The sequence below is a fragment of the Lissotriton helveticus genome, chromosome 4_2 (assembly GCF_964261635.1).
Source record: "Lissotriton helveticus chromosome 4_2, aLisHel1.1, whole genome shotgun sequence".
Classification (NCBI taxonomy): Eukaryota; Metazoa; Chordata; class Amphibia; order Caudata; family Salamandridae; genus Lissotriton; species Lissotriton helveticus.
This window is the reverse complement of record NC_136064.1, coordinates 68361345-68373878: the sequence shown is the minus strand read 5'-3', so window position 1 is coordinate 68373878 and position 12534 is coordinate 68361345. Positions and strand designations below refer to the sequence as shown.

At 49.0% G+C, this 12534-nt stretch overlaps 1 pseudogene; it reads left to right on the top strand.

Moving 5' to 3' along the window:
* The first annotated feature begins 303 nt into the window (after positions 1-303).
* On the top strand, positions 304-1764 carry LOC144752301 (28S ribosomal RNA; annotated as a pseudogene).
* The last annotated feature ends 10770 nt before the right edge of the window (positions 1765-12534 follow it).

Here is a 12534-nt window from a genome sequence, read left to right as displayed (position 1 = left end):
CCAGGCACTCGTCATCAACCGTCTGCATTATGGTAATTCACTCTTGGCTTCCATTAATGAGAAGCTGCTCTCTAAACTTCAGGTAGTTCAGAACATCGCCACACGTCTTTTTTGCAACCTCCCCCCTGGCACGGCGACTGCCCCTCTTCTTCAGTCTCTACACTGTCTACCGGTGAGAAATAGAATGATTTTCAAGTTTTATTGTATAACCCATAACGCCCTTCATGGACAAGGGTCCCCACAGTTAGCCTCAAAACTTTTGCTTTACACCCCTCCCAGACTTTTAAGATCTCTTGACAAGACATGGCTTAAAGGCCAGGTCAGGCTGCAGATCGTTCTCCTTCCTTGCCCATCACATTTGGAATAAACTGCATTGCAACTAAGCATATGTGAAAATCACTCCCTTCCTGTGGATCGCCCCAGATGTGGTGGTCCCCTCTCCCCATCCCCCTCTCTAGGGCACAGGGCCTGTGTTTTGCCTTGGCTAGCGCTTGGTGGCTGTCTTAGAACTGGTTCTGACAAGGGGAATCCAACTGTTTAATTAAAACAAAGCATCGTGCAGGCACAAGGTGGGTGTTGACACAATGTTATTTCTGCCCAGTCAAAGTTCTGAATGTCAAACTGAAGAAATTCGATGAAGCAAGGGTAAACAGTGGAAGTAACTATGACCCTGCCTCGCCATCTACTTAGTGAGTGCCATAAGGGGATGAACGAGATACCCACTGTCCCTAAATACTATCTAACAAAACCACTGCCAAGGGAACTGGCTTGGTAGCATCAGCAGGGAAAGAAGGACCCTGTTGAGCTTGTCTGGCACTGTGAAGAGACATGAGAGGTGCAGGATAAGTGGGAGGCCCTTGGGCCCCTGGAAAAATGCCACTACTCTTATTGTGTTTTCACTTACCCGGTGAGGTGCGAGGAGCCTCCTTGGGCTCTGCCTTCCGACTCCAAGTGCCCAGCAACTTCAGGAGTGACCCACTCTGTGGACAGTGGCAGGTGGGGGGTTTTACTGGTGCAGTATACCTGTCAAACAATCACACAGGTGACCTAAGGCAAGCTTAAAGAAGACACAAACCTCCTGTGGAGCATAAGGGTAAAAGCTCCCTGGATCTCAATTTTCAATATGAATACAGACTGTGAAAGCCGGGCCTCACAATCCTTCTGACCTCTTGAGTTTTAAGCAGGAGCTGGCAGAAAATCTACCACCGGAATAACTGACTTGTGGCAGACAAGTGTTCATAGCAAAGTTGCTTTTTGATCCTTCGATGTTGGCTCTTCCTATGATTGTGAAGAAGAATTCCCCAAACATTGGATTGTTCACCTAATGTGAGCTGGGTTTGGACCATCATGAGACAGGTTAGGTTTCCCCTACTAATGATGCGTAATAGTAATCCTTCTCAGTATGAGAAGCGCCACAGGTTCAGACATGTGGTGTATGTGCTTGGCTGAGGAGCCAATTGGGCGGCGCTACCATCTAAGGGATTATCACTGAATGCCTCTTAGTCAGACCTCCCACCCCAAACCATAAAGATACCGCAGTGTCGTGCAGCCTTAGTTGGCCTAGAATAGCTTGCCTCTGGGCCAGTGCTTCGAGTTGCTTGCTCAGGGCTGGGAATGCGGATGAATGGGGGCTGCTTCCTTTGCCTTTACTGCACGGCATAATTATGCAGCATCATTTTTAGAGGACCTGATTCTGGGTTCTGGTTTCATAAGTAGTTACCTTGCTGTGTTCTACTGATAGTCATCCTCTGAGCCAAGCTTTTGTCTTCGTCTGTGGGTGTCTGTGTCCTCCTGAAGTCCCTCTGCACCAGGCCGGTGGGAGAGATGGGGTGTGGGCTAATGGGAGTCTGTCTCCACCTTGTGCAGTGTGGTACGACCGCCTCTCTATCCCACTAGGCGCCGCAGTATATAGGGATGGCAGCACAACCCCTCATAGATCAGCAGGGTAACCAGATGGCCGGAGCGGGTCCCTGCAGATTTAAGAATCATCCAGTCAGTGGCTCGAGCCGCCTGACTGCTAGCCTAGTCATCGCCTGCTGTCCAGGCATTCCAGTCACGAGGTTAGTACGAGCTACCTGGTTACAGGGCTGGGCCGGGCGACCAGATGACCAGCTGCTGGCTGGTCAACCAGATGGCCCGGTTCTTAAGATCCCACTTTGTGGGGGCTTAATAATTGAGGTGCATGGCTTTCCAGGTTGGCCCAAATAGGGGAGTTCGCTGGTGGTTTAACCCTCCTTAGCTCCTGGGTTCAGGTACCAGGAAGGCGGATGACACAAACAAAAGGCATCCTTAGCCGATGGGCTGGTGGTGACAGTCCCTACCCAGGGAATGGTGGCTACAGACTGGGAGGACCCTCTTGCCTTTATGGAGTGTGGAGCAGAGACGGGACCCAACGTGTAGGCCCCGGCCAATACCAAGAGAGGGTAACATAGGACCGGGGAGGATTCTGGGGCTTCTGTGGGCTGGACAGCTCCTGTGATCTCCAATGACAGGCGGGCAAAGGCATGGCTTGTGCTTTGTAAGCAAGAGCTGCAGACACCTGGCAGGGCACCTTCCCTACCCAGGACAGGGTAGTACCACAGGGGTTTACCAGGTTTCAAGATGTCCACTACTTAGCATGACAGCTCTGTGCGAGCAAAAACATCACCAGTGATGTTCCATTCTCATGGCTGATCCAGCCAATGGACGAGTATGGGTGTGCCAACTCAGTGAACCACATCAACAGCCCAGCCTTCCTAATTTGAATTACTTTCAGGCCTATATAAAACCAAGGGGCATGTTATCAAGACAGGCGATAAAATTATCGTCGTTTTAGCGGCAGAAAACTGACGCTAAAACTGCGATAATGGGCTTGATAATAGGCTCTATGGAATTCCAATTGAAGCCCATGTTAAATTTGAAGGACATCTAACATGGGCTTCAATTGGAATTGAGCGACCGCTGAGCCTGTAACCAGGCGAGGTCGCCCCCACACACCCCTGCTACTGCCCCCATCAGCTGTGCCCTTTGCTGTGCCCTTTGCTGCCTCGCTGCTGCCTACGTTTTTTTCTTCGTTTTTGCCCCCATCAGCTGTGCCCTTTGCTGTGCCCTTTGCTGCCTCGTTGCTGCCCTCGTTTTTTTTTTCTCTTCGTTTTTGCCCCCATCAGCTGTGCCCTTTGCTGTGCCCTTTGCTGCCTTGCTGCTGCCTTCGTTTTTTCTTTCATTTTTTCTCCCTCTCCTAACCTTTTTTTTCACAAGGCGACCCAGCCGCCGCTGAGCCGCCCCCTGCCCTCCTTTCCCGCCGCTGCCTCCCTGCGGCCCCGCCCCCCTCCTGCCCATTCGCCGCCCCGCTCCCGCCACCCAGCTGCTCCTCCCTCCCGGCTCCTTCTTATGTCGCCCCCACGGACGCGCAGCGTTGACGCGCAGCGGGCGCGCCGATTGTGCGCCGAAGGCAAGCCCGTCTGCGCCCGTCCGTGCCTGGCCCGCGCCAGGACCCCTGGCCCCCGCCGATGCAAGACGACCCGACTGACCTACGATACCGCCACCCTCAACGCACTCAATGCCGGCCGGAACCCCGCCTGCTGCCGAGCCACCCCGAAACGCACCCACGGACCCTTCACCTGCAGAAGCTGCAAGTTCACCTGCCTCCGAACCTGCACCGCACCCGCGAAGCCAAACACCAGCAGCAACCACCTGAAGTGCATCCTGCTCAACACCCGCTCTGTCCACAGACACGCCGTGGAATTCTGGAACCTCCTCGACACAACGTCACCCGACATCGCCTTCCTCACGGAAACCTGGATGAACGTCTCCTCAGCCCCCGACATCGCCATCTCCATCCCGGACGGGTACAAGATCATCAGGAGGGACCGCATCAACCAGACCGGAGGAGGCATCGCCATTGTCCACAAGAACACCATCCGCATCACGACCGACTCCAACGACACCTTCGCCACCGAGGAACACCTCCACTTCCAGATACACACCGACCCTAAGACGACCCTCAGAGGCACCCTCGTCTACAGACCCTCGGGACCACGCACACAATTCAGCGAAGACATCGCCGACTTCATCAGCCCGCACGCCCTCCCCTCCGCCGACTACATCCTCCTAGGGGACCTCAACTTCCACCTGGAGAACAACAAGGATCGCAACACCGCCGCCCTGCTGGAAAACCTCGCCAACCTCGGACTCAAGCAACTGGTCAACACCCCCACCCACTACGCCGGCCACACGCTTGATTCCGTCTTCTCTTCCAGCAAGTACATCACCTTCAGCCACGCCACCGGACTCCACTGGACCGACCACAGCTGCGTCCACTTCAGCTTCAAAAGAACCATGACCCACCACCACCCGCAACAGGTACCTCACAGGAGTTGGAGCTAGATCACCGCCGACCAGCTCACCACCTCCCTCAGCCAGAGCCCACCCGCAGCACAACGGACCCCAATGAAGCAGCCCGCAACTTCACACAGTGGCTGACCGCCTGCGCCGACGACCTCGCACCACTGAAGAACCCTCCCAGCAGACCCAGAAGCAAGAAGGCCTCCTGGTTCACCGACGAACTCAAAGACTCCAAAAAGAACTGCCGCACCCTCGAGAAAGCCTGGCTCCTCGACCAGACCACAGACAACATGACCGCCCTCAAACAAGCCACCCGAGAGCACCACCAGCTTATCCGCACCACCAAGAAGAAATCACTAAAGGATCGACTGGACAACAACGTCCACGACAGCAAGGAACTCTTCAGCATCGTCAAGGAGTTCTCCAACCCCAGCACCGGCAACAGCGACATCACTCCTTCACAAGATCTCTGCGACTCTCTCGCCTCGTTCTTCCACCGCAAGATCGCAGACATCCACAACAGCTTCGGCGCACCACCCACGCACCCAACCGTCGAACCAACGCCCCCCACCTCCACCCTCCGCACCTGGACCACGGTGACCACCGAAGACACAGCCCGCACGTTGAACACCATCCACTCCGGATCTCCGACCGACCCCTGCCCACACCACGTCTTCAACAAGGCCGACTCCATCATCGCACCCCAACTCCGGGACGTCATCAACTCCTCCTTCAACACCGCCACCTTCCCGGAGAGCTGGAAGCATGCCGAGCTCAGCGCCCTACTGAAGAAACCAACAGCGGACCCCACCGACCTCAAGAACTTCCGCCCCATCTCGCTCCTCCCTTTTCCTGCTAAAGTCATCGAGAAGATCGTCAACAGACAGCTGGCCGCCTTCCTCGAGACGAACGGATGCCTCGACCCCTCGCAGTTCGGTTTCAGAGCCAACCACAGCACCGAGACCGCCCTGATCGCAGCCACCGACGACATCCGAGCCCTGCTCGACAACGGGGAAACAGCGGCACTCATCCTCCTGGACCTCTCTGCAGCGTTCGACACTGTCTGCCACCGCACCCTAGTCAGTGCTTAATTTGAGCAGGTGCTTGCAGGTGCTCAGCACCGGCACCTAATCCTCAGCACCGGTACTTATAGCACCAGTTAAGGACACACTCATTTGGAAGGCAGCCTGATTTTCCACAGAATCACAGGATGTTGAGCCACGCTGAGACTCAAACCCGGTTCCCCAGCTCCGAAATCGGCAGCTATAGCCATTAAGCAAAGTCCTCTCCAGAATAATAAGTGCCGGGGCTCTAGTTCGGAGGCAGTTTACACCAGCACATTTCTCCTGTAGCGCTGCCTCCTGAGGAGAGCCCCGGCACTTTTTATTTTACAAATTAACCACTGACCCTAGTCCAACGCCTCAGCAACATCGGCATCAAAGAGAAGGCACTGGAGTGGATCATCTCGTACCTCGCCAGAAGAACACAGAGAGTTCGCCTCCCCCCGTTTTGATCCGAGGCCAACGAAGTCATCTGCGGCGTACCACAAGGATCATCACTCAGCCCCACCCTCTTCAACGTCTACATGAGACCTCTTGCAGCCATCGCACGCCAACACAACCTTAACATCATCTCCTATGCCGACAACACCCAGCTGATCCTCTCCCTCACCAGGGACCCCGACACCGCCAGAACCAGCCTACACAAAGGGATGAAAGACGTTGCCGAGTGGATGAAGACCAGCCGCCTGAAACTGAACTCAGGCAAGACGGAGGTCCTCATCCTGGGACCATCTCCCTCCGCCTGGGACGACTCCTGGTGGCCCCCCGCCCTGGGCACCGCTCCCAAGCCAACAGACCACGCACGCAACCTGGGCTTCATCCTGGACTCCTCCCTCTCGATGACCAGACAAGTCAACGCCGTCTCCTCATCTTGCTTTCACACCCTGCGCATGCTCCGCAAGATCTTCCGATGGATCCCGACCGAAACCAGGAAGACGGTCACCCAGGCACTCGTCACCAGCTGACTGGACTACGGAAACACCCTCTACGCCGGAACCACAGCCAAGCTACAGAGAAGACTCCAACGAATCCAGAACGCCTCTGCCCGACTCATCCTGGACATCCCACGACGCTGCCATATCTCCGGCCACCTGAGGGACCTGCACTGGCTTCCCGTCAACAAGAGGATCACGTTCAGGCTCCTCACCCACGCACACAAGTCTCTCCACGACCTGGGCCCCAAGTACCTCAACGACCGCCTGACCTTCTACACTCCCACCCAGCTACGATCGACCAGCCACGCCCTCGCCGCCGTTCCACGCATACGAAGAGCCACCGCCGGAGGAAGATCCTTCTCCTACCTGGCGGCCAAAACATGGAACTCCCTCCCCATCCACCTTCGACTGACCCAGGACCATCTCGCCTTCAGGAGACAACTCAAGACCTGGCTGTTCGAGCAGTAGCGGACCCCTTCCCCCAAGCGCCTTGAGACCCTCCCGGGTGAGTAGCGCGCTATACAAGTATTATGATTGATTGATTGATTGATTGATTGAATGCCATAAAGCATATTATAAAGCCCATTATCGCCGTTTTAGCTGCAGTTTTCTGCCGCTAAAGCGGAGATAATTTTATCGCAGTTCTTGATAATATGCCCCAAATTTTTTCTCCAACCTGTGTGACCTGACTATTAAGACCACATTATCTGCCCCTCCTCACTACCCCCCACCCGATAGTCTCCCCGCTGAGTCCCAAAGAGGGGGGGGGGTGACAGCAGAGTCGTCCGCGGGAAGGGCAGCGGGGCCACATTACAAGTCCTCGGAGTTAGATCATTACAGCCCGATCGGATCCTCGATGAATAATGAAGCACTATTGATTTCTTTCTGCCAGCAAACACGGTTGACCTTTATCAAAAATACAAGGAAATGCACTTAGTGAAATCAGCGACTTCTGCTGGGAGGCCCCGCAGGGCTCGCGACCAATGAACGGTGCGAGAGGCCGCGAGCCCAGGGGCAGGAAGGGGGTCTCGCGCCATGGACAGGGTTCCATCATTCCAATTCCATCCAAACTCAATTTATGTTCCAACATGAAATGGAAACACACCTCAATCATCGAGAGGACGGAGAAGGATTTCAAATTTGGTTTGCAGCGCGGCATGTGGTATTTGTCATATCGGTTCATACATTTTAATGACAAGGACCGAGCACAGCTTCAGAGGCATACAAGGGTCGGGTATAAACCGATAATTCTTTCAGCATTTTAATGGCACCTTCTAGAAGGGCATCTTGGATCGTTATTTTAAGTGAATGATCTAAACAATGATAAAGACAATAAAAACGAAAATAGTAAAATAACAAAAGAGGTAATAATAGCAATAATAGATATAATAATAATCATAAAAAGAAAAATAAGAAAAACAAACAATATTACCTATTTTATTAGCACCACCACTACTGTAATAATAATAATAATAATAATAATAATACATACATACATATTACATAGTTTGTCCAGTTATATAGTGCAAAGTCCAAAATGTACACACTTATGGTGCTTAATTGTGTGTATTCACCTAATTAAATCCCCAAAATCATATTTGTTTAGAAATAATATTTTATTCAAAAGAGGCTGCACATGCTTCTATTGAAATCAAGGGCATACAAATGTTTCTCTCATACTTGGATATTTTGCACAGTTTTTCAGTATGCCAAACCGTAACTGTGCACAGCCTTTGCCTGGGAGGATTTGTTTGAGCAGAAAATGTCCATCAGCAGAAAGATTCCATGAACCAGTGCCCTTATTTGTATCTCGAGTGACTTTTGAGCACGAGGTCTATCCTCGCGTTTGGTTGTCGTTTGGAATACCACGAAATACATTTGGCTGAATTTCCATGTTAAATGTCTGAAATGTTCCCACCATTTTACCCATTTTTTTTAATGTGTGATTTTGCACACTGTCCTTAAGACACGGTCAAGGTGGGCAATGCTCAAGTCCCCCGCCTTCTAAGGGGCCCAGATAGCCTGAGAGATAAGGATGGTGTTTGGTGCTACCTCGAATCTCTGGTTCCACTGCATCAGCTTTCCTCCTGGTTTTTGACTCTGGGCGTAGAGGTCTGGGGCTTTCTGGCAACTGGTCCTCAGAGGTTGTAAGGGGGCTAGACTCACAGCCCTTGGAGAGACCCACTAGTCCAGGGCTCCATGGGGGCAGAGTCCTTTGTCCTTTTTTGGAATCAGGAGTTCATGGCTGTCGAACTCCCACGGTATAGCATTAAAGAGCACAAAAACACCAGCCAAGAGAGAGTCTCCCCTTGTGCAGGAGTCTTTAAATGGAGGGTGGCAGGTTCTAAAAGCCAGGCACCTCATGCCAATTCCGGGGTGCCACATCACCTCTCCACCACTGTCCCAGCCCTCCTGCACAGTATGCTGGTACAGTTAAAGATGGCGTCATCCAGGAGTCACTGGTCACATCTGCTCCTGGGGTCTCAGCTCCGCTCTTGATGATATCACTGCCATGGCCTTCTCCACCAAAAGGTCAAAGAGGAGTCCCCTCCTGTATTGGTTCAAGTTGCCTGGGCTTCTTCCTTTGTTCAGTGGGGTTGGGTTGTCCTCAGCCCTGGTGCAGTGTGATAGGTAATTATCAGATGCTGTTTCTTTTTTATCCCCACCCCTCGCTCCTCAGGAGTGGAGGGAAGCACTATTAATTACTCCTTTTGAGTGGGGTGACTTTTGCTCCTGCTGCTGGAGAGAACTGTAATTAACTAGGCATAGCAGGGTGTCATAAGTCATGGGCTCTGATCCTGAGGTGAGACAGAGAAATATGACAATTCTGACATTACCCATCAGTTGTATAGATATCTCTTAGAACTCACAGATTTGATTTTCTCACACAGGTTGCACCCCATTTTGATATGTCACTGGGCTTTGTAGGCCTAGTGTAATAAGGCCAATCTCAAGTCAATATCTAATCCTGCTGTGTCCCCTCCATGCTAAGTTACCTATGTGCAGTTACCGGGCTGTGCACGACCGTAGTCTCACATGCTCAGCATTCACACGTGTACATATGCGTATGTACACGTGCTCAAGTGTAACCAGCCAAGTGCTCCTTACCATAGCTACTTTGCAGCACCTTATCTTAAAAGGCAGACACTGACAGTAAACGTGTGCAATACATTTGCCATGTGATTAGCGTAGGCGAGGCACAAGTGGTGAGACTCACTCACAGTACAAAGTCCAAAACCGGATGATCCAAAAATCAAAAAATCCGGGCTTACAGAATAGGTGGAACCCAACTGCAACCACAGCCAATCAAAAATCAGTGTTCCCGCTGTAATTGGTTTTGGCCTCCTTATTGTGGATAATGCAATGCTAGATTTTTCCATCATCGCGGCTTTCATACCTCGCAAAGGAGTGTCCACTTCCTCTGTGGCTTATCCTGTGCATGCAAGACAGCTAGGAGGTTTTTTAGGTGTTCCAGAATTTCAAGGCGCACAGCCAGAGTACCCGCAAGGTAAAGGTAAAAGAAGTGAATGGTCAGTATAGGCAATAGGGCGAACGGTAAATCCTCACAACCGCTCGGGGATGGACCAGGGTTGGTCCATACGAAACATAAGAAAACAACAATGCCCCTGCGCTATACAATATTGATATTTTGATCACTTAGTGTAAAGAATGTCAATTCTATAGATAGTAAGAACAATAGAACAACACCCAATTCAGTTGGACATTTGAACAATTGGCGAACAGGCTCGACAAAATAGAGGTGTAGATACGATCCGTTGTTGGTGTAAAAGTTCTGTTTATTGTTCCTATATGTAGGCCAACACGTGTTTCATCGCAGGGAAACAGACTGCGAATCTTCAGGGCTGAATAGAAACATAGAGAATACATTTGCGATCATGTTTATAATGCAAGTGTATACAAAGGTGACTTGGTAGTGTCACCCATTGTGAAAAAGCATGCCATTGTGTGACTCCGTGGCAATGTGCATAACGATCATTACTTAGGTGAGATGAGTGAATTTCAATGGTATCTAATCTTCTTAGTATAAACTGTAGACAAAAGAAACTTGGCCGCGGAAAGTTATAGTGCTAAAGTGAAAAACGTGGGGTGTGTAAAAACAGAAGAATTCGAAATCCCAAGTGACTGTTACAGTGTATTTAAACATTACTGACAACTCCTTTGGAAACCTATTAAGGAAACCTTTGTACGCTCTGTCTATATTGTTAGTTCGTATCTGTATTGATTCCATTTCCATTTGTTAAACTTCTGGGGTGTGTAAGTGGACGATAACTGAGCTACACTGTTCCTTACTAATATATTTATTTGTTATAACGATATGATCCCTGTTATCATTACAACTCTATGTGGACTCAAATATAAAAGGCTGGATTTATTTCTCTCAGGAGTTTCGATATGGTGCAGTGTACTAATCTGTAGAGCGGCTATTATCCATGTCTACATTCGAATAATATCAAGTTTGAGAGTAGGAAAAACTAAAATGAGAATGAGGTGAAAAAATTATTCGTTACTTTACACAAGAGAGGTCCATATTAATAGTTACTCTAAAAAGAACGCAGCGTTGGTCAGTGACACACATGCTCTGAGGATACAAAAGAATACAGCAAAAAGGACGAAAAACTCACCCTAATGGGTTTCCTACTCTCAAACTTGATATTATTCGAATGTAGACATTGATAATAGCCGCTCTACAGATTAGTACACTGCACCATATCGAAACTCCTGAGAGAAATAAATCCAGCCTTTTATATTTGAGTCCACATAGAGTTGTAATGATAACAGGGATCATATCGTTATAACAAATAAATATATTAGTAAGGAACAGTGTAGCTCAGTTATCGTCCACTTACACACCCCAGAAGTTTAACAAATGGAAATGGAATCAATACAGATACGAACTAACAATATAGACAGAGCGTACAAAGGTTTCCTTAATAGGTTTCCAAAGGAGTTGTCAGTAATGTTTAAATACACTGTAACAGTCACTTGGGATTTCGAATTCTTCTGTTTTTACACACCCCACGTTTTTCACTTTAGCACTATAACTTTCCGCGGCCAAGTTTCTTTTGTCTACAGTTTATACTAAGAAGATTAGATACCATTGAAATTCACTCATCTCACCTAAGTAATGATCGTTATGCACATTGCCACGGAGTCACACAATGGCATGCTTTTTTCACAATGGGTGACACTACCAAGTCACCTTTGTATACACTTGCATTATAAACATGTTCGCAAATGTATTCTCTATGTTTCTATTCAGCCCTGAAGATTCGCAGTCTGTTTCCCTGCGATGAAACACGTGTTGGCCTACATATAGGAACAATAAACAGAACTTTTACACCAACAACGGATCTTATCTACACCTCTATTTTGTCGAGCCTGTTCGCCAATTGTTCAAATGTCCAACTGAATTGGGTGTTGTTCTATTGTTCTTACTATCCATAGAATTGACATTCTTTACACTAAGTGATCAAAATATCAATATTGTATAGCGCAGGGGCATTGTTGTTTTCTTATCCTGTGCATGTGCTGAGGACCATTGTCCAACTAACAGAAAATAATTTTTCATGAGCACACAGTGACTCTAGTGACTGAAACAGAAAGTGATATATGCACACCAAGCACCTGGGCCCACTCACATCAATGTTAAGATGCATATATCCCAATTATAGCTAAATTGAAAATGTATACATCACTAATTTCACTAAATCTAAGTGTAAATTTAGGACTCCTAACTTTAGGACTCCTAAACTGAGAAAAATCCTAACTTTAAGACTTTCAGTATTCACAGAAGGCATTTAGTAGTCCTAAAGTTAGGACTCCTAACTTCTGTGAATACCAAAATGAGTAAGTGCCTTCTGTGAATACCAAAATGGTAGTACGTTTAGGATTTTGTGTTAAGTTACTTCTGTGAATCGGGCCCTCTTTCTCTACCTATCCGTATCTCACAACCATACACCAGTCGGTCTACCACTCTCTCATTTACCTCACTAAATCAACAAGGGAAGTATATTTAGGGAAGTCTAGATTTAGTATTCTCAATTTCACATTTAATTTCCTTGACGGAACAGTATTCGATATTGTGTAAAGACTGTTGTTGTAGGTTGATTTATCGAACGTAATATTGTTATCATCCACCTTCTGAAAAAATAATATAGGTCAATATTGTTTAGAATCATGAGGGCTTTATTAGT